The sequence below is a fragment of the Chlorocebus sabaeus genome, chromosome 14 (assembly GCF_047675955.1).
Source record: "Chlorocebus sabaeus isolate Y175 chromosome 14, mChlSab1.0.hap1, whole genome shotgun sequence".
Taxonomy (NCBI): domain Eukaryota; kingdom Metazoa; phylum Chordata; class Mammalia; order Primates; family Cercopithecidae; genus Chlorocebus; species Chlorocebus sabaeus.
The window spans coordinates 72,513,123-72,538,492 of record NC_132917.1 but is presented as its reverse complement, the minus strand read 5'-3'; the positions used below and the strand labels follow the sequence as shown (position 1 = coordinate 72,538,492).

Sequence of the window (25,370 nt, the reverse complement as noted above, 5' to 3'; positions counted from 1 at the left end):
GATTTCATCTTTTTATATACCCAGTAGTCGAATTGCTGGCTCGTATGGTAGTTCTGTTCTTAGTTTTTTAAGGAACTTCCATACAGTTCTCTGTAGTGACTGTACTAATTTACATTCCCACCAACAATGTATGAGGGTACCCCGTCCTCCATATCCTTGCCAGCACCCTGCTATTCCCTGTCTTTTTGATAAAAGTCATTCTGATTGGGGTGAGATATCATTGTGGTTTTGATTTGCATTTCTTTGATGATTAGTGATGTTGAGTCTCTCTCCTCTCCTCTCTTTTCCTCTCCTCTCCTCTCCTCTCCTCTCGTCTCCTCTCGTCTCCTCTCGTCTCCTCTTGTCTCCTCTCGTCTCCTCTCGTCTCCTCTCCTCTCGTCTCCTTTTCCTCTTTCTTTCTTTTTTTTTTTTTGATGGAGTTTTGCTCTGGTTGCCTAAGCTAGATGCAATGGCGCGATATTGGCTCACTGCAACCTCCACCTCCTGGGTTCAAGCGATTCTTCTGCCTCAGGCTCCCAAGTAGCTGGAATTACAGGCACCCACCACCATGCCCAATGAATTATTTATTTTTTTTTAGTAGAGACGGGGTTTCACCATGTTGGCGACTGGTCTCAAACTGTCCTGACCTTAGGTGATCCACCCACCTCAGCTTCCCAGAGTGCTGGGATTACAGGCTTGAGCCAAGGTGCCCAGCCAGAGCCTTTTTCATATATCCATTGTCCATTCGTATGTCTTCTTTGGAAAATGTCTATTCAGATCTTCTGCCCATTTTTAAATGAGATTTTATTTTGCTATTGAGTTTGAGCTCCTTATATATTCTGGTTATTAGTCCCTTGTCAGATGGATAGTTTGCAAATATTTTCTTCCATTCTTTGGGTTGTCTCTTCACCTTGTTGATTGTTTCTTTTATTGTGCCAAAGCTTTTTAGCTTAATGTAATCCTGTTTGTCTATTTTTGCTTTTGTTGCCTATGTTTTTGAAGTCCTACACAAAAAAATCTTTGTCCATCCAATGTTCTGGAGCATTTCCGCAATGTTTTCTTCTGGTAGTTTCATAGTTCCAAGTCTTAGAATTTGATTTTGTACATGTTAAGTTTGAGGATAGCTCTAAGACATCCAAGTAGAAATGTTGAGTAGGGTGACTGGATTGGATTTATGAGTCTGAGGTTCATGGGAGAGGCCTAAGCTACTAGTATAATTCTGGAATTCATCATAGAACTGGATGGAATCACGTAGAAAGTAAGTGTCAGTAGAGAAGAGAGAACTCCAAGGACTGAGCACAGAAACTCTTTAACATTGAGAGGATGAGGAAAAGAGTAGCCAGCAAAAGAGATTAAGAATAGCATTCAGTAAAGAAGCAGAAGAGCCAGAAGGTAGAGGTCTTCCAGATTCTTTAATAATGAAGAAAGTTTTCACTGTGAGAGGTAGAGCAATTTCCAGAAAAGAAAGATTGTTGGGCAATTAATACCATCATATCACAGAGTCTTGAATGCCATTTTGAGGATTTGGGCTTTTTACTGTCAGCCCTATTAAATATTTATGAATAGCAGAGGGGCGTGATCAAGCTTGTCTTTTAAGAAGGCTTACTGGTAAGGGTAAGCAGTGTCTAGGCCTGATTAAACAAAAAGAGACCTAATTGAGAAAGTCTTGCAGAATTCCAGGGGAGAAATGATATAGTCTAACTTATTGGTTCAATTCTGTCAAACCTAATGCTGCCTTTTTATAAGGAATATTTTATGATGCCTCTTTTATAGTCTTGAAATAATTAAACTTATAGCTATTAATAATATATCTACACAATTCAAAAAATAATATGATGCCCCAAATGTACTATAAACAGGAAATAAAATGAAAACAATTTATAACAAAATATTATATATTTTCATCTATAAATGCTTGAAGACATAATGAAATATTGATAGCATAGTGAAATAGTTGGATAGTTGTTTACAGATACCTTGTGTGCTAAAGTACAAACTCATTCCAGCGTGCTGTATTTCCAATTTAAATGCCATAAGCAGCATTACAGTTGGTGCTTAATATTCTGAGTTACGGAGCAACTTTTGTAGAGTTCTGAAAAAACCACAAAATACAATTTCCCCTAATTTATATGGCTATTACGTTTCTATAAGTTCAGTGCATATTAAAGCTGTGCAAAATGTATTTCATGAATACCACCATTAAGTTATGGGTTCGGGTAACTAATTCAAGACATTTTCTTTTGACTTACATGAATGTCCACTGGGACATCAGATAGTTGAGAGTGATGTGGGATATTTCTTCTTTTTATAGGACTATCCCACATATTTCAAGTTGTCTAGCATCCCTGGCTCTACCTGCTGCCAATGGTGCCTGGCTACCCTACTAATTATTGTGATAAAACATCTTCCACACGTTTCTCAACACATGCCTTCCCGCAACGCACAGACTGTATAGAGATCCCTAGTTTAAGGTGTGATAGCATGTTTCATCTTTGTTTCTCCTCTTTAAAAATAACCTGTGGTGGATTATGGCATCATGTTTTAGCATTTTATGAATAATTAGGAAAGGATACTGTTTGGTTTGGTGTTTCTAGAATTGTATACATGTGCATTTAAGTAGTGGGTGATATTGGTGGTGACGATATGTTTATTTTAGTGTTAATTTCTCACATTTGTTTTTGGAGCTCTGAAGCGTGTTAAAAACAAACAAACAAACTATGAAAATGGTACTGCCACCCCCCATTTCATAAATCAGAATCACTTCTTATTTTTCCCTTCTTTTTTTTTTTTTTTTAAGCGAATCATCTTTCTTAGATTTCTGTGGCTAATTCGATATTGGGTAAGGAAAGCTTGGCAGCGAACTTCCCATTTATGAGCATTGTGAAAATTTCTTCTGTACTTACAGTGATTAGAACTTCTTGCTGCTCTCTTGTTCTTGAGATACTGGTGAACAATGTTTACAGGATTTAGGACTATTATTTTTCCATATTTGAGTATGAGTTTCTTTTTTGTTTCTTTAAACTAATAGAATTTATTTTAATAAATAATAGTATGTTTTTTGATATAAAGTCTTGCTGTGTCACCCAGGCTAGAATGTAGTAGTGTGATCACAGCTCACTGTAGACTCAAACATCTGGGCTCAAGTGATTCACCTGCTTCAGACTCCCAAGTGGCTAGGACCACAGGTGCGTGCCACCACACCCAGCAATGTTTTATTTTAGAATAAATAAATAAATATTTTAACTTTTATTTTAGAATTAGGAGGTACGTGTGGAGGTTTATTACAAAAGTATATTGTGTGATTCTGAGATTTGAGGTATAACTGAATCTGTCACCCTGGTAGTGAGCATAATACCCAACAGGTAGTTTTTCAGCCCTTGCCCCTATCATTCTCTTTTCCCTCTAGTAGTCCCCAGTGTCTGTTGTTCCCATCTTTATGTCTGTGTGTATCCAGTGATTAGCTCCCACTTGTAAGTGAGAATATGTGGTATTTGGTTTTCTGTTTTTGCATTAGTTTACTTAGGATAATGACTTTTAGCTGTGTCCATGATGCTGCAAAGGATATAATTTTGTTCTTTGTTATGACTGCAAAGCATTCCATGGTGTATGTGTACTATATTTTCTTTATCGAGTCTACTGTGGATGGGCACCTGGGTTGACTCCATTTTTTGCTGTTGTGACTAGCTCTGCAATGAAGATATGGGTTGCATTTTTTTTTTTTTTTTTGTAGAACAATTTATTCTCCTTTGGATATATACTCAGTAATGGGATTGCTTGGTCAAATGGTAGTTCAACTCTTGCTTCTTTGAGAAATAGCCCAACTGTTCTCCACAGTGACCAGATTAATTTACATTTCCACCTATAGTGTGTAAATGTCCCCTTTTTCCTGCAGACTCACCAACATCTGTTATTTTTTGACTTCTTAACAAAAGCCATTCTGACTAATGTGCGGTGGTATCTCATTGTGTTTTTTTTTTTTTTTTTTTAAATTTATTTATTATTATTAAACTTCAAGTTGTAGGGTACATGTGCACAACGTGCAGGTTTGCTACATATGTATACTTGTGCCATGTTGGTGTGCTGCACCCATCAACTCGTCATTTACATCAGGTATAACTCCCAATGCAATCCCTCCCCCCTCCCCCCTCCCCATGATAGGCCCCGGTGTGTGATGTTCCCCTTCCCGAGTCCAAGTGATCTCATTGTTCAGTTCCCGCCTATGAGTGAGAACATGCGGTGTTTGGTTTTCTGTTCTTGTGATAGTTTGCTGAGAATGATGGTTTCCAGCTGCATCCATGTCCCTACAAAGGACACAAACTCATCCTTTTTTATGGCTGCATAGTATTCCATGGTGTATATGTGCCACATTTTCTTAATCCAATCTGTCACTGATGGACATTTGGGTTGATTCCAAGTCTTTGCTATTGTGAATAGTGCTGCAATAAACATACGTGTGCATGTGTCTTTATAGCAGCATAATTTATAATCCTTTGGGTATATACCCAGTAATGGGATGGCTGGGTCATATGGTACATCTAGTTCTAGATCCTTGAGGAATCGCCATACTGTTTTCCATAATGGTTGAACTAGTTTACACTCCCACCAACAGTGTAAAAGTGTTCCTATTTCTCCACATCCTCTCCAGCACCTGTTGTTTCCTGACTTTTGAATGATCGCCATTCTAACTGGTGTGAGATAGTATCTCATTGTGGTTTTGATTTGCATTTCTCTGATGGCCAGTGATGATGAGCATTTTTTCATGTGTCTGTTGGCTGTATGAATGTCTTCTTTTGAGAAATGTCTGTTCATATCCTTTGCCCACTTTTTGATGGGGTTGTTTGTTTTTTTCTTGTAAATTTGTTTGAGTTCTTTGTAGGTTCTGGATATTAGCCCTTTGTCAGATGAGTAGATTGCAAAAATTTTCTCCCATTCTGTAGGTTGCCTGTTCACTCTGATGGTAGTTTCTTTTGCTGTGCAGAAGCTCTTTAGTTTAATGAGATCCCATTTGTCAATTTTGGCTTTTGCTGCCGTTGCTTTTGGTGTTTTAGACATGAAGTCTTTGCCCATGCCTATGTCCTGAATGGTACTACCTAGGTTTTCCTCTAGGATTTTTATGGTATTAGGTCTAACATTTAAGTCTCTAATCCATCTTGAATTAATTTTCGTATAAGGAGTAAGGAAAGGATCCAGTTTCAGCTTTCTACTTATGGCTAGCCAATTTTCCCAGCACCATTTATTAAATAGGGAATCCTTTCCCCATTTCTTGTTTCTCTCAGGTTTGTCAAAGATCAGATGGCTGTAGATGTGTGGTATTATTTCTGAGGACTCTGTTCTGTTCCATTGGTCTATATCTCTGTTTTGGTACCAGTACCATGCTGTTTTGGTTACTGTAGCCTTGTAGTATAGTTTGAAGTCAGGTAGCGTGATGCCTCCAGCTTTGTTCTTTTGACTTAGGATTGTCTTGGAGATGCGGGCTCTTTTTTGGTTCCATATGAACTTTAAAGCAGTTTTTTCCAATTCTGTGAAGAAGCTCATTGGTAGCTTGATGGGGATGGCATTGAATCTATAAATTACCTTGGGCAGTATGGCCATTTTCACGATATTGATTCTTCCTATCCATGAGCATGGTATGTTCTTCCATTTGTTTGTGTCCTCTTTGATTTCACTGAGCAGTGGTTTGTAGTTCTCCTTGAAGAGGTCCTTTACATCCCTTGTAAGTTGGATTCCTAGGTATTTTATTCTCTTTGAAGCAATTGTGAATGGAAGTTCATTCCTGATTTGGCTCTCTGTTTGACTGTCACTGGTGTATAAGAATGCTTGTGATTTTTGCACATTAATTTTGTATCCTGAGACTTTGCTGAAGTTGCTTATCAGCTTAAGGAGATTTGGGGCTGAGACAATGGGGTTTTCTAAATATACAATCATGTCGTCTGCAAACAGGGACAATTTGACTTCTTCTTTTCCTAACTGACTCCCCTTGATTTCTTTCTCTTGCCTGATTGCCCTAGCCAGAACTTCCAACACTATGTTGAATAGGAGTGGTGAGAGAGGGCATCCCTGTCTTGTGCCAGTTTTCAAAGGGAATTTTTCCAGTTTTTGCCCATTCAGTATGATATTGGCTGTGGGTTTGTCATAAATAGCTCTTATGATTTTGAGGTACGTTCCATCAATACCGAATTTATTGAGCGTTTTTAGCATGAAGGGCTGTTGAATTTTGTCAAAAGCCTTTTCTGCATCTATTGAGATAATGATGTGGTTCTTGTCTTTGGTTCTGTTTATATGCTGGATTATGTTTATTGATTTGCGAATGTTGAACCAGCCTTGCATCCCAGGGATGAAGCCCACTTGATCATGGTGGATAAGCTTTTTGATGTGCTGCTGAATCCGGTTTGCCAGTATTTTATTGAGGATTTTTGCATCGATGTTCATCAGGGATATTGGTCTAAAATTCTCTTTTTTTGTTGTGTCTCTGCCAGGCTTTGGTATCAGGATGATGTTGGCCTCATAAAATGAGTTAGGGAGGATTCCCTCTTTTTCTATTGATTGGAATAGTTTCAGAAGGAATGGTACCAGCTCCTCCTTGTACCTCTGGTAGAATTCAGCTGTGAATCCATCTGGTCCTGGACTTTTTTTGGTTGGTAGGCTATTAATTATTGCCTCAATTTCAGAGCCTACTATTGGTCTATTCAGGGATTCAACTTCTTCCTGGTTTAGTCTTGGAAGAGTGTAAGTGTCCAGGAAATTATCCATTTCTTCTAGATTTTCCAGTTTATTTGCGTAGAGGTGTTTATAGTATTCTCTGATGGTAGTTTGTATTTCTGTGGGGTCGGTGGTGATATCCCCTTTATCATTTTTAATTGCGTCGATTTGATTCTTCTCTCTTTTCTTCTTTATTAGTCTTGCTAGTGGTCTGTCAATTTTGTTGATCTTTTCAAAAAACCAACTCCTGGATTCATTGATTTTTTTTGGAGGGTTTTTTGTGTCTCTATCTCCTTCAGTTCTGCTCTGATCTTAGTTATTTCTTGCCTTCTGCTAGCTTTCGAATGTGTTTGCTCTTGCTTCTCTAGTCAATTTTAGATCTTTCCTGCTTTCTCTTGTGGGCATTTAGTGCTATAAATTTCCCTCTACACACTGCTTTAAATGTGTCCCAGAGATTCTGGTATGTTGTATCTTTGTTCTCATTGGTTTCAAAGAACATCTTGATTTCTGCCTTCATTTCGTTATGTACCCAGTAGTCATTCAGGAGCAGGTTGTTCAGTTTCCATGTAGTTGAGCGGTTTTGATTGAGTTTCTTAGTCCTGAGTTCTAATTTGATTGCACTGTGGTCTGAGAGACAGTTTGTTATAATTTCTGTTCTTGTACATTTGCTGAGGAGTGCTTTACTTCCAATTACGTGGTCAATTTTGGAGTAAGTACGATGTGGTGCTGAGAAGAATGTATATTCTGTTGATTTGGGGTGGAGAGTTCTATAGATGTCTATTAGGTCTGCTTGCTGCAGAGATGAGTTCAATTCCTGGATATCCTTGTTAACTTTCTGTCTCGTTGATCTGTCTAACGTTGACAGTGGAGTGTTGAAGTCTCCCATGATTATTGTATGGGAGTCTAAGTCTCTTTGTAAGTCTCTAAGGACTTGCTTTATGAATCTGGGTGCTCCTGTATTGGGTGCATATATATTTAGGATAGTTAGCTCTTCCTGTTGAATTGATCCCTTTACCATTATGTAATGGCCTTCTTTGTCTCTTTTGATCTTTGATGGTTTAAAGTCTGTTTTATCAGAGACTAGTATTGCAACCCCCGCTTTTTTGTGTTCTCCATTTGCTTGGTAAATCTTCCTCCATCCCTTTATTTTGAGCCTATGTATGTCTCTGCGTGTGAGATGGGTCTCCTGAATACAGCAGACTGATGGGTCTTGACTCTTTATCCAGTTTGCCAGTCTGTGTCTTTTAATTGGAGCATTTAGTCCATTTACATTTAAGGTTAAGATTGTTATGTGTGAACTTGATCCTGCCATTATGATATTAACTGGTTATTTTGCTCGTTAGTTGATGCAGTTTCTTCCTAGCCTGGATGGTCTTTACATTTTGGCATGTTTTTGCAATGGCTGGTACCGGTTGTTCCTTTCCATGTTTAGTGCTTCCTTCAGGGTCTCTTGTAAGGCAGGCCTAGTGGTGACAAAATCTCTAAGCATTTGCTTATCTGTAAAGGATTTTATTTCTCCTTCACTTATGAAACTTAGTTTGGCTGGATATAAAATTCTGGGTTTAAAATTCTTTTCTTTAAGAATGTTGAATATTGGCCCCCACTCTCTTCTGGCTTGAAGAGTTTCTGCCGAGAGATCTGCTGTTAGTCTGATGGGCTTCCCTTTGTGGGTAACCCGACCTTTCTCTCTGGCTGCCCTTAAGATTTTTTCCTTCATTTCAACTTTGGTGAATCTGGCAATTATGTGTCTTGGAGTTGCTCTTCTCGAGGAGTATCTTTGTGGCGTTCTCTGTATTTCCTGGATTTGAATGTTGGCCTGCCCTACTAGGTTGGGGAAGTTCTCCTGGATGATATCCTGAAGAGTGTTTTCCAACTTGGTTCCATTTTCCCCCTCACTTTCAGGCACCCCAATCAGACGTAGATTTGGTCTTTTTACATAATCCCATACTTCTTGCAGGCTTTGTTCATTTCTTTTTCTTCTTTTTTCTTTTGGTTTCTCTTCTCGCTTCATTTCATTCATTTGATCCTCCATCGCTGACATTCTTTCTTCCAGTTGATCGAGTCGGTTACTGAAGCTTGTGCATTTGTCACGTATTTCTCGTGCCATGGTTTTCGTCTCTTTCATTTCGTTTGTGAGCTTCTCTGCATTAATTACTCTAGCCATCAATTCTTCCACTTTTTTTTCAAGATTTTTAGTTTCTTTGCGCTGGGTACGTAATTCCTCCTTTAGCTCTGAGAAATTTGATGGACTGAAGCCTTCTTCTCTCATGTCGTCAAAGTCATTCTCCGTCCAGCTTTGATCCGTTGCTGGCGATGAGCTGCGCTCCTTTGCCGGGGGAGATGCGCTCTTATTTTTTGAATTTCCAGCTTTTCTGCCCTGCTTTTTCCCCATCTTTGTGGTTTTATCTGCCTCTGGTCTTTGATGATGGTGATGTACTGATGGGGTTTTGGTGTAGGTGTCCTCCCTGTTTGATAGCTTTCCTTCTAACAGACAGGATCCTCAGCTGTAGGTTGTAGCTGTAGGAGATTGCTTGAGGTCCACTCCAGACCCTGTTTGCCTGGGTATCAGCAGTAGAGGCTGCAGAAGATAGTATATTTCTGAACAGCGAGTGTACCTGTCTGATTCTTGCTTTGGAAGCTTCCTCTCAGGGGTGTACTCCACCCTGTGAGGTGTGGGGTGTCAGACTGCCCCTAGTGGGGGATGCCTCCCAGTTAGGCTACTCAGGGGTCAGGGGCCCACTTGAGCAGGGAGTCTGTCCCTTCTCAGATCTCAACCTCCGTGTTGGGAGATCCACTGCTCTCTTCAAAGCTGTCAGACAGAGTCATTTGCGTCTGCAGAGCTGCTGTGTTTGTTATTGTTTACTGTGCCCTGTCCCCAGAGGTGGAGTCTACAGAGACAGGCAGGTTTCCTTGAGCTGCTGTGAGCTCCACCCAGTTCGAGCTTCCCAGCAGCTTTGTTTACCTACTTAAGCCTCAGCAATGGCGGGCGCCCCTCCCCCAGCCTCGCTGCTGCCTTGCCGGTAGATCACAGACTGCTGTGCTAGGGATGAGGGAGGCTCCGTGGGTGTGGGACCCTCCCGGCCAGGTGTGGGATATGATCTCCTGGTGTGCCGGTTTGCTTAAAGCGCAGTATTGGGGTGGGAGTTACCCAATTTTCCAGGTATTGTGTGTCTCAGTTCCCCTGGCTAGGAAAAGGGATTCCCTTCCCCCTTGCGCTTTCCAGGTGAGGCAATGCCTCGCCCTGCTTCAGCTCTCGCTGGTCGGGCTGCAGCAGCTGACCAGCACCGATCGTCTGGCACTCCCCAGTGAGATGAACCCAGTACCTCAGTTGAAAATGCAGAAATCACCGGTCTTCTGTGTCGCTCGCGCTGGGAGTTGGAGACTGGAGCTGTTCCTATTCGGCCATCTTGCTCCGCCCCCCCCCCATTGTGTTTTTGATTAGACTGCTTATATTCAAGGTTATTATTGATATGTGAGATGTGTGATTTGCATTTCTGTAATAATTAGTGGTGGTGACCATTTTTTCATATGTTTGTTGGCCACTCATATGACTTCTTTTGAGAAGTGTCTGTTCATGTCCTTTGCCCACTGTTACTGGGGATTGGTTTTTTGCTTGTTGATTGAAGTTCATTATAGATTCTGGATATTAGACCTTTGTTGGATGTATAGTTGGTGAATATTTTCTCCCATTCTGTAGGTTCCTGTTTATTGAAAATTTCTTTTGCTGTGCAGAAGCTCTTTAGTATAATTAGGTCACACTTGTCAATTTTTATCTTTGTTACAATTGCTTTTGAGGACTTAGCCATAAATTTTTTGCCAAGGCCAATATCAAGAAAGGTATTTCCTAGAATTTCTTCTAGAATTTTGTAGTTTTAGGTCTTACATTTAATTCTTTAATCCATCTTGAGTGAATTTTTGTATATGGTGACAGGTAGGGGTCTAGTTTCATTCTTCTGCATATGGGTAACCAGTTATCCCAGTACCATTTATTGAACAAGGAGTCTTTTCCCTATTGCTCTTTTTTTTGAGTTTGTCAAAGATCAGATGGTTGTAGGTGTGCAGCTTTATTTCTGGATTTTCTATTCTGTTCTATTGGTCTGTGTGTCTGTTTTTGTACCACTACCATGCTGTTTTGATTACTGTAGCCTTATAATATAGTTTGAAGTCAGGTAATATGATTCCTCCAGCTTTGTCTTTTTGCTTATGATTGCTTTGGCTATTCAGGCTCTTTTTTGGTTCCATATGAATTTTAGAGTAGGTTTTTATAATTATTTGAAAAATGATGTTAGTAGTTTGATAGGAGTAGTGTTGAATCTATAAATTGCTTTGAGCAGTATGGCCATGTTAACAAGATTGGTTCTTCCAATCTATTAAATATGAGCATGGAATATTTTTCCATTTGTTTGTGTCATCTCTGGTTTCTTTCAGCACTGTTTTGTAGTTCTCTCTATAGAAGTCTTTCTCCTCGGTTGGGCGTGGTGGCTCATGCCTGTAATCCCATCACTTTGGGAGGCCAAGGAGGGCAGACCTCGAGGTCAGGAGAAAGATACCATCCTGGCTAATATGATGAAACCCCATCTCTACTAAAAATACAAAAAATTAGCTGGCCATGGTGGCATGCACCTGTGGTCCCAGCTACTCGGGAGGCTGAGGCCGGAGAATCACTTGAACCCAAAGGTGGAGGTTGCAGCGAGCTGAGATGGCACCACTGCACTCCAGCCTGGGTGACAGAGCGAGACTCCATCTGAAAAAAAAATTTTTTTTTCTCCTCTTTTGTTAGATGTATACTTAGGCAGTTCTGTGTGTGTGTGTGTGTGTGTGTGTGTATCTATTGTAAATGGGATTGCATTCTTGATTTACTTCTCTGCTATAATGTAATTGGTATATAGAAATACTACTGATTTTTGTCCATTGATTTTGTCTTCTGAAACGTTGCTGAAGTCCTTTATCACTTTCAGAAGCCTTTTGGTGGAGTCTTTAGGGTTTGCTAAGTACATAATCATGTAGTCAATGAAGACAGTTTGACTTCTTTTTTCCTTTTTAGATGTCTTTTATTTCTTTTTCTTCCTTGATTTTTCTGGTTAAGACTTCCACTACTGTATTGAATAGGAATGGTGAGAGTGAGCATTCTTGTCTTGTTATAGTTCTGTGATCTGAGAGTGTGTGTGGGGTGATTTAATTTTTTTAAATTAATTGAGTCTTGCTATATGACCAAGCATGTGGTTGATCTTAGAATATATTCCATGTGCGTATGAGAAGAAAGTATATGTGTGGTTATTGGGTAGAGTGCTCTGTAGATGTCTACTAGGTCCAGTTGGTTGAGCGGCAAGTTTAAGTCCAGAGTTTCTTTGTTAGTTTTCCGTCTCGATGATCTGTATAACACTGTCAGTAGGGTGTTCAAGGCTTCCACTAGAACTTGTTTTATGCATCTGGCTGCTTCATTGTGGAGTGTGTATACATTTAGTATAGTTAAGTCTTGTTGAATTGAACTCTTTATCATTATGTAGTACCCATCTTTGTCCTTCTTGCTTGTTGTTGGTTTATATCTGGTTTATCTGACATAAAAATAGCAATCCCTGCTCTTTTTTATTTTCCATTTGCGTAATAGACCTTTCTCCATTACTTTAATTTGAGTCTATGAGTGTTGTTACATGTGAAATGGGTCTCTTGAAGAGAGCAGATAATTGGGTCGTCTTTTTATTCACCTTGCCACTCTCTGCCTTTTAAGTGGGGCATTTAGACTGTTTATATTTAAGGTTAGTATTGAGATGTGAGATTTTGTTACTGTTACTGTGTTATTAGCTGGTTGCTTTATAGATTTGATTGCGTAGTTACTTTATAGAGTCTGTGGGCTATGTACTTAGGTGTGTTTTTGTGGCAGTCAGTATAATTCTTTCATTTCTGTATTTAGTGCTTTGCTAAATACCTCTTTTAAGGCTGGTCTAGTGGTAATGAATTCCTTTCGTGTTTACTTGTCTGAAAAGGATTTTACTTCTCCGCTTATGAAGCTTAGTTTGGTGGAATGTTAAATTCTTAGTTGGAATTTCTTTTCTTTAAGGACACTGAAAATAGGCCTCCAATCTCTTTTGGCTTATAAGGTTTCTGCTGAGAGGTCTGCTGCTTGCCTAATGCTGTTTTCTTTATGCGTGACTTGACCCTTCTCTCTAGCTGCCTTTATATTATTTTCTTTTATATTGACCTTGGTGAATCTGATAACTGTGACTTGGGCCTGGTCATCTTGTATAGTAACACTCAGGGGTTCTCTATATATCTTGAATTTGCATGTCAACCTCTTGAGTGAGTTGGGGAATTTTTCATGGAGTATATCTTCAAGTATTTTTTTCCAAGTTCTTCTCTCTCAGGAATGCCAATGAGTCATAGATTTGGACTCTTTACATAATCCCATATTTCTTGGAGTTTTTGTTCATTAAAAAATTGTTTTTCTTTATTTTTGTTTGAGTTGATGCAAAGAACCAGTCTTCAAACTCTTAAGATTCTTTACTCACCCTGGTCTGTTCTGCTGTTAATACTTCCAACTGTATTTTGAAATTCTTGTTGTTAATGTTCAATTTCAGAAGTTCAGTTCTTTCTTAAAATGGCAGTTTCTTCTTTCAACTCTTGGGTTGTTTTACTGAATATCTTGGATTCCTTGGATTGGGTTTCAACCTTTTTCTGGATCTCAATGAGCTACCTTGCCATCCAGATTCTGTTGAGTATAGTAAATTGGCTTCACATCTGGGTGCATTCAGAGGGCCATCACTCTGTATGACATCGTTTTTTGTGGCTAAATTCATGCCCGGGGTTTCAGAGGCAGTATTTACTGGCAAAATATTTTTGGTGCTGTAATTTTGGCTGTAATCCTGTCGATAGCACTTTTGTATAATGGCTGGCAGATAGGCTCTTACTCAGCCACACAGCTCTTTTGTGTTTCCGCGTGTTAGCAGCAGTGCTCTGTGGTGTGTGTGGGAGAGAGATGACTCTCTCACCAGGTCCACTCCTGGGCCTTAGGAGAGCCCCTTCCATCACGGCACTGCACCTGTGTTTCATTTGTTGGGTGTTCTGGGCCATGGTGCTCCCTTTATCAGAGGCTGTGGCTGGCAAGCAGGGTACACCCTTCCCAGACTGGCCCTGCAGAGGGAGGCATGCCCCACTCCTGTGCCAGCCCATGAAGCCACATCCCACCTGTCTTCAGTGTTCTCAGAGTGGGGACTCCTCCCCTGCTCAAGAATTGGCCACATATCTTAGCTTCACACTCCCAAGCTGCAGCTGAAACTCTGGAGTGCTGGGACTGGGCCCACAGCTCCATCCTTCGGCCCCTCTGGGATGGTCACTGGCTGTACCAGTGGATCCAAAGTGCTCTCAGGCCATTGGGAAGGCACTCAGGCAGGGCTGCCAGCATAGCACCCAGGCTGCACAATAGAGGCTACGCTGTGCACACACTCCTGTGGGAGCAGCCAAACTGGGACCTTTCAAAGGGCTGCTGGGCAGAGAGACTGCAGAACAGATGTACTCCAGTCCCAGGGGAAAGACAGTCCTGGTGTCTCTTGGCTTAGTGATCAGCTGGGGCTAACGCTACTCACAAGAAGATGGATAGCCTTGAAGGGTGAGCGCCTATGGCCACATTTTGCTGCAGCTGCTCTGTGTGCAAAACTCCCTGGGCTCTGCTCAGGTTGGAGTTATGCCTCTGACTATTCTCCAGGGAGATCCACCTGTTAATTTAACTGTCTGTGGTGGGGAGTGGTGGTGTCATGGGATCTCTTGTAGCTGGGTTCCCAGAGTTTCATGGCAAGAGTGGGCCATCCCACCCTCAATATCACTCCTCCTTTCCCTAGGAGCCATTCAAGGCTGGGAACTAGTGCTGGCACCCAGCAACTCCATGCAGGGATCCTAGCTTCCCCACTCTTCAGCCTCAGTGTCTTCATTGCGTCTCTACTGAGTCTCAGTGTTTTCTCTCTGAAGATCTGTTTGAAGTATGCTGGTTTACTCAATATTTTGGTGTCTCTCAGCAGCACTTCTTGCTGTGTCTAGTCAGCTATTTTGTTCCTTACTCCTGGCTAATTTTAAAAAATTATTTTGTTGAAATGGGGTCTTGCTATGTTGCCCAGGCTGGTCTCAAACTGCCGTGTTCAAGCCATCCTCCTGCCTCGTCTCCCAGAGTATTGGGATTGCAGCCGTGAACTACCATTCCTGGTTGACTTTATTTTTTAGAAAAATGGTTTTAGGTTTACAGAAAAGTTGAAGGGAAAGTACAGAGTTATCAAATACCCCTTCACCTTCACCCTGAGGCAGTTTCCCCTGTTGTTAACATCATGCATTAGTGTAATACTTTTTTAAAAATAATGGATGAGCCAATATTGACACATTATTATTAATTAAAGCTATAGCTTACATTAGGGTTTACCTTTTGCATTGTATATTCCATAGTTTTTAAGAATATAAAATGACATATACCACTGCAATATTATGGAATAGTTTCACTGCCCTAAAAGTCCTATGTATTCCACCTCTTCATCCCTTCCCCTCCCTTTCCCAATCCCTGACAACCACTGATCTTTTTACTATCTCCATAATTTTACCTGATCCAAAATGTAATGCATTTGGAATCAAACAGCTTTAAATTTCTTTGTAAGCACAGCTTTTACTGCATCCTACATGTTGTGGTTTCATTTTCATTTAGTTGAAAATATTTTCAAATTTCTCCTGAGACTTCTCTTTGACCCATATATTATTTAGAAGTGTTTTGTAATTTTCAAGCTTCTTCAAGAAAACCCTTCATAGCTAGGGCTTTCTAGCTATATATATATATATATATATACACACATATACACACACACACACACACACATATATATATATTTTTATCCATTTCTATTCCTTTATAGTCACATGTTTTTCCTTTATAGTCACATGTTTTTCCTGTGCTATAGTCACATATTTTTCCCAATCACTACATCCTGAAAATAACTTATCTGTTTTCTGTGACTATAGTTCTGTCTCCTTGAGAATGGGACATACATTATACATACATACACTTTTGAGACTGGCTTCTTTCATTCAGCAGAATACCTCTGATATCAATCCAAATTATTGTGTGTGTCAATAGTTTATTCCTTTTTATTGTTGAGTATTACTCCATTGTAAGGATGTACTACAAGTTGTTTATAGAATTGGCTGTTGATTGGCATTTGGTTTGTTTCCAGTTAATAGAGCTGCTGTAAACAATTGCGTATAAGTTTTTACGTGAACATATGTTTCTATTTATCTATGGTAAATACTGTGGAATGAGATTGCTGGCTCTTAGGGTAGGTGCAGTTTTACTTTTTAAGAAATGGCTAGGCTGGGTGGGGTGACTCATGCCTGTAATCCCAGCACTTTGGGAGGCCAAGGTGGGCAGATCACAAGGTCAGGAGATCAAGACCATCCTTGCCAACATGGTGAAACCCTATCTCTACTAAAAATACAAAAATTAGTGTGCCTGTGATCCCAACTACTTGGGAGGCTGAAGCAGGAGAATCGCTTGAACTAGGGAGTTGGAGGTTGTGGTGAGCCGAGATCGTGCCACTGCACTCCAGCCTGGTGATAGAGTGAGACTCCGTCTCAAAAAAAAAAAAAAAAAAAAGAAAAAAAGAAAAGAAATGGCTAAACTGTTTTTCAGAATGGCAGGGCCATTTTGCATTTCCACCAGCAATATCTGAGCATTCCAGTTGCTCTGTATCCTCACTCAGCACTTGGTATTGTTAGCTTTTTCCCCTAGGTTTTATATGTGTAGTGATAGGTTATTGTGGTTTTAATTTGCATTTCTATAATGGCTAATGATCTTGAGCATCTTTTCATCATATTTATTTTACATTCAGTTGTACTCTTTGGTGAAGTGTCTATTCAAACATTTTTCCCCAATTTAAATTGGATTGTTTGTTTCTTACTTTTGAATTGTGGGAGTTGTTTATGTATTCTGGATACAAGTCCTTTGCCAGATATGTGATTTGCAGGTATCATCTTCCACTCAGTAGTTTGCTTTTTAACAGTGTCTTTTGTAGAACAAAACATTTAATATTGATGAAGTTAAATTTATCAGTTTTTAGAAAGTGAATCATGATTTTGGTGTCATGTCTAAGAACTGTTTGTCTTATGCTAGGCCATGAAGATTTTCTTCCAAATGCAGATTTTGCAATTAGATCTATGAGCAATTTTCAGTTAATTTTTGTGTGAGGTATAAGATTTAGTTCAAGGTTTCTTCTCTTTATCTTTCTCTCTTTCCCCAACTTCCTCTCTTTCCCCAACTTCCTCTCTTTCTTTCCTCCCTTCCCCCTTCCCTTCTCCCCTCCCCTTTCCCCTTCCTTCCCTCCCTCTCTTCCTTCTTTCCTTTCTTCTTTCTTTCTCCTTTCCTCCTTTCCCCAGTTTCTATCTTTTCCAGTTGTTCCAACACCATTTAATTAATAGACTATTACTTCTCATTGAATTGTTTTGCAGTTTTGTCAAAAATCACTGGCTATATTAGTGTGAATCTATTTTTGGAATATCCGTTCTGTTCTACTGATGTCTATTAGTATCACTGGTATCTATCCCTTTCCCAGTAGTACAGTGTCTTGAATACTGTAGCTTTAAAATAAATCTTAAAATTTAATAGTGTAATTCCTCTCACTTTATTCTTCTTTTTAATCATTGTTTTTAACATTCTAGTTTCTTTGCTTCTCTATATAAATTCTAGAATCAGCTTGTTTATATCTATACAAATTCCTGCTGGGATTTTAATTACAATTGCATCGAATCTGTGGCTCAATTTGTGTAGTATTGACATCTTTATTATGTTGGCTCTTCCAATTACTGAACATGGTATATCTCTCCATTCATTTAGGTCTTTTTTTATTTCTTCAATTAGCATTTTGTAGTTTTTATTATCTAAATCATGTATATATTTTGCTAGAGTCATATCAATTATTTCATATTTTTTGAACTGTTATATATGAAATTAAAATTTTTTGGTTTTAAATTGTTCATTTCCATTTTATAGAAGTATTATTGATATTTATGATATTGATATTGACCCTATATTGTACAAGCTTGTCAAACTCACTTATTTGTTGTAGGTTTTTTTTTTTTTTTTTTTTTTTTTTTTTGAGATTTCTTGGTATATTCAGCCTGGATAATTACGTTATTTGTGAGTAGGGACAATTTAGTTTTTTTTTTCTTCGTAATCTTTATGTTCCATCAATTTTCAGTTTCCTGGTGCTTTTCTTTTTTGTCTTCTGGCTAGAAAGGTGAGTCTTTTGTTACTTCGCTTTGGTGTGGACTTCCCCAGTTGCCCTTTCATCCCAAGGTAAGCTCTGAGAGGACAGAGAGAAAGGAAAAATAATTGGGATTTAGATGCACCCTCTTGGCTCTGTAGCTCCACTGAGTGGGGAGAAAGGTTTTCATCCCTTAGAGTTTGAGCTCCTGTGGGCTCTCTTTAGTGGCCAGTGCTACTTTTGCCTAGAGATTGCTACTGGGCTATGGTGAGAGAGAGAAAAGAAAGAAAAAAAGGGGCATTTCTTTATTTTCTCTGTGCATTAAGTGTTCCTTTTCTGCTCCTTGAGCCAGAACTAGACGACTGGTCTTGGAGTTTCATTGCCTACTTCCAAGTCACTGGTACATTGAGTCCAGGCTAGGAGATGAAGGAAGGAAAAAAAAAAAAAGGTAAACTTAGTGCCAATTGTGTAATACTTCAACTTCTGGTCTTCTTCTTCAATCTACCTGCTAGGATTTACTTTTTCAGAGTCTTTAAATAGCTGCTCCAAGACTTCTGTCAACATTTTATAACTATTCAGAGAAGTTTCAGTATATTTACCTCATTTTACCTGGAATTAGACTCCATTAATGACATTTTACAGGAAATGAGCTAAATCACACTCTCTTGTGTGTAGACAAAATAATTATAGAGTAAATGCTCTCTTGATGTTGCCATAGTTATAATTGAAAATATTCTCTGATAGGATAATTAATAATCAAATGCATTGGTGGAGAAAAAGTTTTGTTAGGAGACGTTGAATGAGGATAATTTTTGTATTCTGCTTCTGAGCAAAATTCTGATGACACAACTGGTAATTCTTCTTTATCTGTGCTGTTAGAAAGTGTTTTATTTCTATACTGTTCTTATTAATTAAGGAGAATGGAAAAGACTAATTTTCCGAAGACTGAGAAAAGATAATGCTTTCTTAATACTCTTCTACAGATATCACTAGAAATATGTACAATAAGTATTTTTTGTTTATTCTATTCAAGATTGTTAGATGAGGTAAATCATGGTTTTAAAACATTAGGATAGTACTCCCTATTTAGTAGACTGTGTTTTAACAGCCAGTCCTTTACACTCACCATAAAAAAAAAAAAAAAAGAGGATTGATGTAAGGAGAGAGTGAGGTGGATTAGTACAACAGACTGTCATACCAGTTTATGCTGTGATTCCTTATTTTAGATTTTGTCCGTACTTGTCTCCATGGGTAGACTTTTTGCTGTTTTTGGAATGCTTGACCCTTTTGTAAGCTAAAGATTTTTAAGAGTCTAACATTACAAATACCTTAGGTTTATTGGCATATGCACAACAAATGTGAATCAAACATAAAAATGATTCTTTTAAGAATTGTATTTATTGATGTGGTAGTGAAATACTACACTGTTTACAATACAGACCTAAGTGGGATTTTGGGTATGCTGAGAAGTTGACAGTTTGTGGTTCCTGAATAAAATATTGTCTTCATAGGATAAAATAGGGAAAGATGTGTTCTTGAAATGATTATTTATACATTTTTTGAAATCTTGTTCTGGTTCCAGCTTAGGAGCCATTTTCCAACACTGTGGTCACTGCAATAGTGAAATTTTGGATGCAAAAAACCCCAGTCAAAACAAACAAATAAAACAAACCCTCATAGAAGCTTGTCTGCAGTTATATAGCAAGATACAGATCCCTTATATAGACTTGGGGAAATAAAATATAGCTGTTAACACAGTTCTTGAATTTTCTTAAGATAAAATAATTAGGATTTGGAATAAAAAATTGTAGGAATTCAGTGTAAAGTGAATCATGAGTAGATGGAAAGGTTTTTGCCTAATATAGAGCAAGAGATTAGGGGTCTTTTTTTTTTTTTTTTTTTTTTTTGAGGTCAATTGATTCAACCAAGAGATCCTATGAAAGTTACTTGCAAGAGATCCAATGACAGTTATTTGCTAGAGATCCCATGAGAGTTATTTGCTTCTTGTGTGACTTTATCTTCTTCAGATGGGAATATAATATCTCATTTTAGGCTGTTTTGTAATTTAAAATGTAGTCAAAAGACTGCATTGTTTTCATATTGTGGATATTCCAGTTTATTAATTCATTGTATGTTTCTACCTACTGCCGAAAATAATTTGAGATACCTTCTGGTAAAAGACAGACCTATAAATACTGGGGTTAAATGAACAGTAATATAGTAATGAAAATGATGGTGGATAGGAGGTATGACTAATGGGAAGAGGAAATAAATACCAGGAAACTGATTTAAGAAATGTACTATATTTCAGTGCTTTACTCTGAATTTTCTGTGAGAAAAGATGAAAAAAGACATCATGGGTTGTATAATTTTTATCATTATCTGATAAAAACAAGTGCGTCATTTTCATCTCGCCATTTTAAGAGAATGCAGAGGATTTTTGTTTTTAACTAAAAGTAACTCCTGATTATGGAGTAACGTCCATTATAATTATGGTATAAAATAATAAAACTGTATTTGTGAAAAATGAAAATACTAACTCTCAATAGAAATATATAAGCTTACTAGAAAGTTTTTTTTTTTTTCTTTTTTAGCTCTCGTCTCTTTCTCAGTTTCTTGTCAATTAGAATTACAACATTCAAATGTCCAGTTGTGTAGGGAAGGCAAGTGGAAGCTCTATGTTGACTCCAGTACTATAGTGTCAGAGTGATTAGTTATATATAATTTATATTTGGAGACGATCACTGGTAGAGGAATTAGTTGATTTGCTCTTCCTTGGGTCCATTATAATATTTGAAAAACTTAGAGTTCAGCCATGACACTAAGAACAATTACAAATTATTTTAACCGAAAGAAAAATGTTTGGTACACTTAACATTAAGAAAAGTATTTTTGGTTCTTGTAAATTATTGAGCTTTTTTGTTTGTTATGTTGTTAAGTTGATTTTATCCCTTTTTTTTTTTTTTTTTTTACTAGTTTTTAGTTTTTTTCCCCTAGTTTTTATATAGTATGTAATTATCTTTGATTTCTGTCCTTTCCTGTTTCTTCTGTTTGTTCCAATTAATTCAGAGTAGATTGATCCTTTTAAGGTCAAGGGCGTACCTAAATTGGTTCTTTGAAGATGTTTCTCTGTTACCTTCAGTGTGGTTTTATGAAGAAAGAACTTAAAAAGCTGGACTGGATATTAACCTGTTCTCTGGACTTTATTTTCCAATATGTAGTGCTTTATTTTAATTATACATATATTTCTTCAAATTATGAGAATAATTCTTGCTTAATACAGAACATCTGGGCAATAAAAATAAAGGAAAATTGTATATAATTAATACTTAGAAGGGACCACTGATATAGTTTCAGTGTGTGTTTTTGTGATTCTTTATATGATTAACTTTTAAAGTCAAGTAGTATTTTGAGCATTAAAAAAAGTAAATGCATTTAAGACATAATACTAGCTAATATGTATCGAGTGCTTTATTTTTCTCTTATGTAAATTTCTTATGGTAGATTCTCTAAGTCTAGTATAATGACTATTCCACCAAATTATCAAGAGACCCAGACTTTTTCAGTACTACCAGTAGTTTGTCAGTACTACCTCCAGTTCCAAGATGGCTATTTGAGTTTCAGTTGTCCTACCCATATTCCAGCCAGCAGAATTGTTCAAAATCTCACCAAAAAAAAAAAAAAAAAAAAAAAAAAAAGAAAGAAAAGAGGAGAGACCTAATATTAAATGACAAGCTGGGCGTGGTGGCTCACTTCGGTAATCCCAGCACTTTGGGAGGCCGAGTTGGGTGGATCACCTGAAGTCAGGAGTTGGAGACAAGCCTGGCTAGTATGGTGAAACCTCTTCTTTCCTTAAAAACAAACAAAAAAACAAAGATATTAGCCGGGTGTGTGGTGGTGCACACCTGTAATCCCAGCTATTAGGGAGCCTAAGGCAGGAGAATCGCTTGAACCTGGGAGGCAGAGGTTGCAGTGATCCGAGATAGCGCCACTGCAGTGCAGCCTGGGAAACACAACCAGACTCCATCTCAAAAAAAGAAAAAAAAAAAAACACAGTTGTGGTAATATGGTTAAGTAGTCAATAAAATAGATATTGATGATCTAGTCTTAAAAAAATAAGTTAAGTTGGCCAGGCCGGTGGCTCACGCCTGTAATCCCAGCACTTTGGGAGGCTGAGGAGGGTGGATCACCTGAGGTCGGGAGTTCGAGACCAGCCTCACCAACATGGAGAAACCCCATCTCTACTAAAAATACAAAATTAGCAGGGCGTAGTGGTGCATGCCTGTAATCCCAGCTACTCAGGAGGCTGGGGCAGGAGAATCACTTGAACCCAGTGGGTGGAGGTTGCAGTGAGCCGAGATCATGCCATTGGACTCCAGTCTGGGCAACAAGAGTGAAATTCCATCTCAAAAAAAAAAAAAAAAAAAAAAGTTAAGTTATGAATACTTGTGTGTACATGTTTGTGTATATACATACACTTACACACCACTAAAAATGACTTAAAGTACATATACCAACTGATAGTAGTAGTCATCTCTGAGTGGCAGTTTTATGGATTTTTAAATTATTTTAAAATCAACTATAAGGAACATTATTCTATAACTATAATGAACATTTTGACTTTCACCATTACTCAATAAGGATGGCTTTTTATCCAGTCTGTTGGTTAGCTGTGTTTTTCAAATAAACTTTTTCTAAAATAAAAAGGAAACATTTATATCTTACTGTTTCAATTTGCAATTTTTTGACTATTTTATTAATTTTTTTGTGAATTACCTTTTTTAATTCCTTGCATAGATGTGAAGTTTTATTTTTATGTAATCATATCTTTTAAACTTTTTCTTTGTTTTCTGTTTAAAGTCTTTCTTCATTTTACAATTAGTATTCTCCTTTAATTTCTTATAATATGGTTTTTAGTATGAGATGGAAATCTGATAATATATGTTTTCACAAAAGATTATCCAGTTTTCTCATTTATTGAACAATTAAACTTTTTCCTGCTAATTTGAAATGCTACTTTTATAAACTTTGGCTGTTTGTGGGCTTTTTATTCTATTAGTTTTTCTCTCCTGTTTATTGCACACCGTTTTAACCATCATTGCTTTACAGTATATTTTAACATCTGATATTTTAGTTTCCCTGTCATTATTCTTCAGTTCAAAATGTTTTTGGGCATTTTTAGGCATTTTAATCTATTTATTTTTTTATTTCCAACATTTCTTTAAAAAGTGTCACATTTCAAAGAAACAGTAGTAAAACCTTCAAAGGAATTATATTTTTAATTTAATTACTGGATTAATTGACATATTTACAATAGAGATATCCTATCTAGGAATATGGTCTGTAACTTCATTTATTCTGATCTTCTTTAGGTCTATTTAGTTTTATAGATTAAAATATACTAAAAGAAATTTAGAAGTTTAAATGGGAAGGCTTTGCAAAATATCTCAGGGATGGTTAACTAGCTCAATATGCTAAATTTGAAAAGCATTTTCTGCTAAAAGTGTAATTTGTAATTTTGATCATCATGTTTTCAATAATTATTTTGAATTCTTTAAATTAAATATTTTAGTGCTTATTGCCAGGCCTTGGATACTGGAGTTTCTCTATTTTTAGGTCCTTATTTTGATTTGTTTTGTCTTTGACTGGAGTGCATCTTTGAATACAGGTACTTTTTCAAAAAATTTACATGAAATGGAATTTATATGAATGGAATTGTTTTAGAAGCACCGTAAATCTAAAGACTTCTTTTTCTTTTATTTTTCTCTTCTTTTACAAGTAACAACTTTCTTAAATATAGAAATCTTGTGCCACATGTATTTTTCTCTTCAGAATGTATCTTCCTCCATTGTCTTCTTGCATTTATGGTAGAAGTCTGATGTCTACCTGATTTTTCTTTTTAGTTTGCCCTTTAAAAAAATCTATAAATTTAAAGAATTAAAAAAATTCTTGATAGTTTTGAATAAGCTAGCATGCAGTTATTAATAGTATGTATGCTTATAATTTTTAAATTGACCTCCATGTTCCCAATCTATTGAGGTAGGTAATCATAGTGAGTTTTGCATAAACTACTTCCAGCATTTTAATAGAGTGATTACTAAAATCTGTTTACTTGTTTGAATAATTGATTCAATAATTCTGGACACTGAATATGTGTCTCATGTAAGTTGGAACACCATATTTGTTCTCCTAAGGAAAGGTATTAGCAGAAGTATGGTTAATTTGTGAAAGACTTGTACAGGTAGGATTTAGACTTAGTTCTATATGGGCTACAAATTTTCAAAAGATAAATACGTGTAAATAATGAGAATGAGTTAATTATTTATTACTATTTATGTGTGGTATTGCATGTTTTCAATCAGTATTCCTGTCTCTTTATTGGAAAATATTTAACATACTTCATGTAGAATAAAGCCCAAGAAAACATGCTCAGTTTTTCTCTTTAATTAACCTATAAAATCATAAAGCCTACTAGCTTCCTGAGAGATTTTTGTGGATGGCACATTTGTGGCAGTCTTGATGTATGGGTGATAATAGCTGTTGGGCATTGTATTTTTGGACTGAAAATTTAAAATAGCTCTGGCATAAAGTTTTATCATCAGGAAAAGAAAGAAAAGATTCCTCATTCTCTTCTCTGTGCTCAGCATCTAAGCATTTCACATACAATCCATAAAGGAAAAAAAGACAGTTGTTTAATTTACATCTCTGGAGGAGCCAAAAATAACAGGACAAAACCAGACTTAAACTCTACACATCAGTTTTGAAACCTAGGTCTCCCTCTCTTCTGCATCATGAAGTGATTGTTGTTTATTTCCTTCAGGTTTCTGTTGTCTAACCCTGCTAATTATAAATTTGAAAGAAATAGGGAAAACTAACTTTGGGATTTGATATATACACCTTTTGGGAATAAGACATGTTGGAAGACAGTTGTTAAAGACTTCTATGTAGATTGAAAGCTGGAGAAAAATCTGATCTCTAAAAGCATTCCTTAAAATTCATGACATTGTACCATTATACATTATCAAAGGTTATTCCGAACCAGTATACTTGTACCAGACCTACAACCATTTTGTTGTTATTAATACTTAATATCCTTTTAGATGCATTTGTAGCAGTGCTGTACTCATAGCTATGGAAGCTTGGTGTATCCCATTGAAGCACATATATGGGAAAAATATATTTGATAAAGCCTTTACTTAGAAGTTAGTTTCAAATGTTAGGTATCAAATGAAGAACTTTGGTCAGTCAATTAATATTTTACCTCTTTTAGAGGTATAATTTGGGGGCAAAATTAGGTGATTTTTAGGTCTCTTTCAACTCGTCAGTATTTCCTGCTTTAACGTACTACTTTCTGGAAAATGGCAACAGGATTATAAAAGAGTAATATTTTCTTTTTTAAATTTTTAAAAAATATATAACTGAGGTCTCACTATGTTGACCATGCCGGCTTTGAACTCCTGGGCTCAA

General features: G+C 37.3%; 1 protein-coding gene across 5 annotated transcripts in view; it reads left to right on the top strand.

Moving 5' to 3' along the window:
* Positions 1-25,370, top strand: part of EXOC6B (exocyst complex component 6B) — a 703,452-nt gene that overhangs the window by 154,810 nt on the left and 523,272 nt on the right. The gene's annotated exons all lie outside the window — the stretch shown is intronic.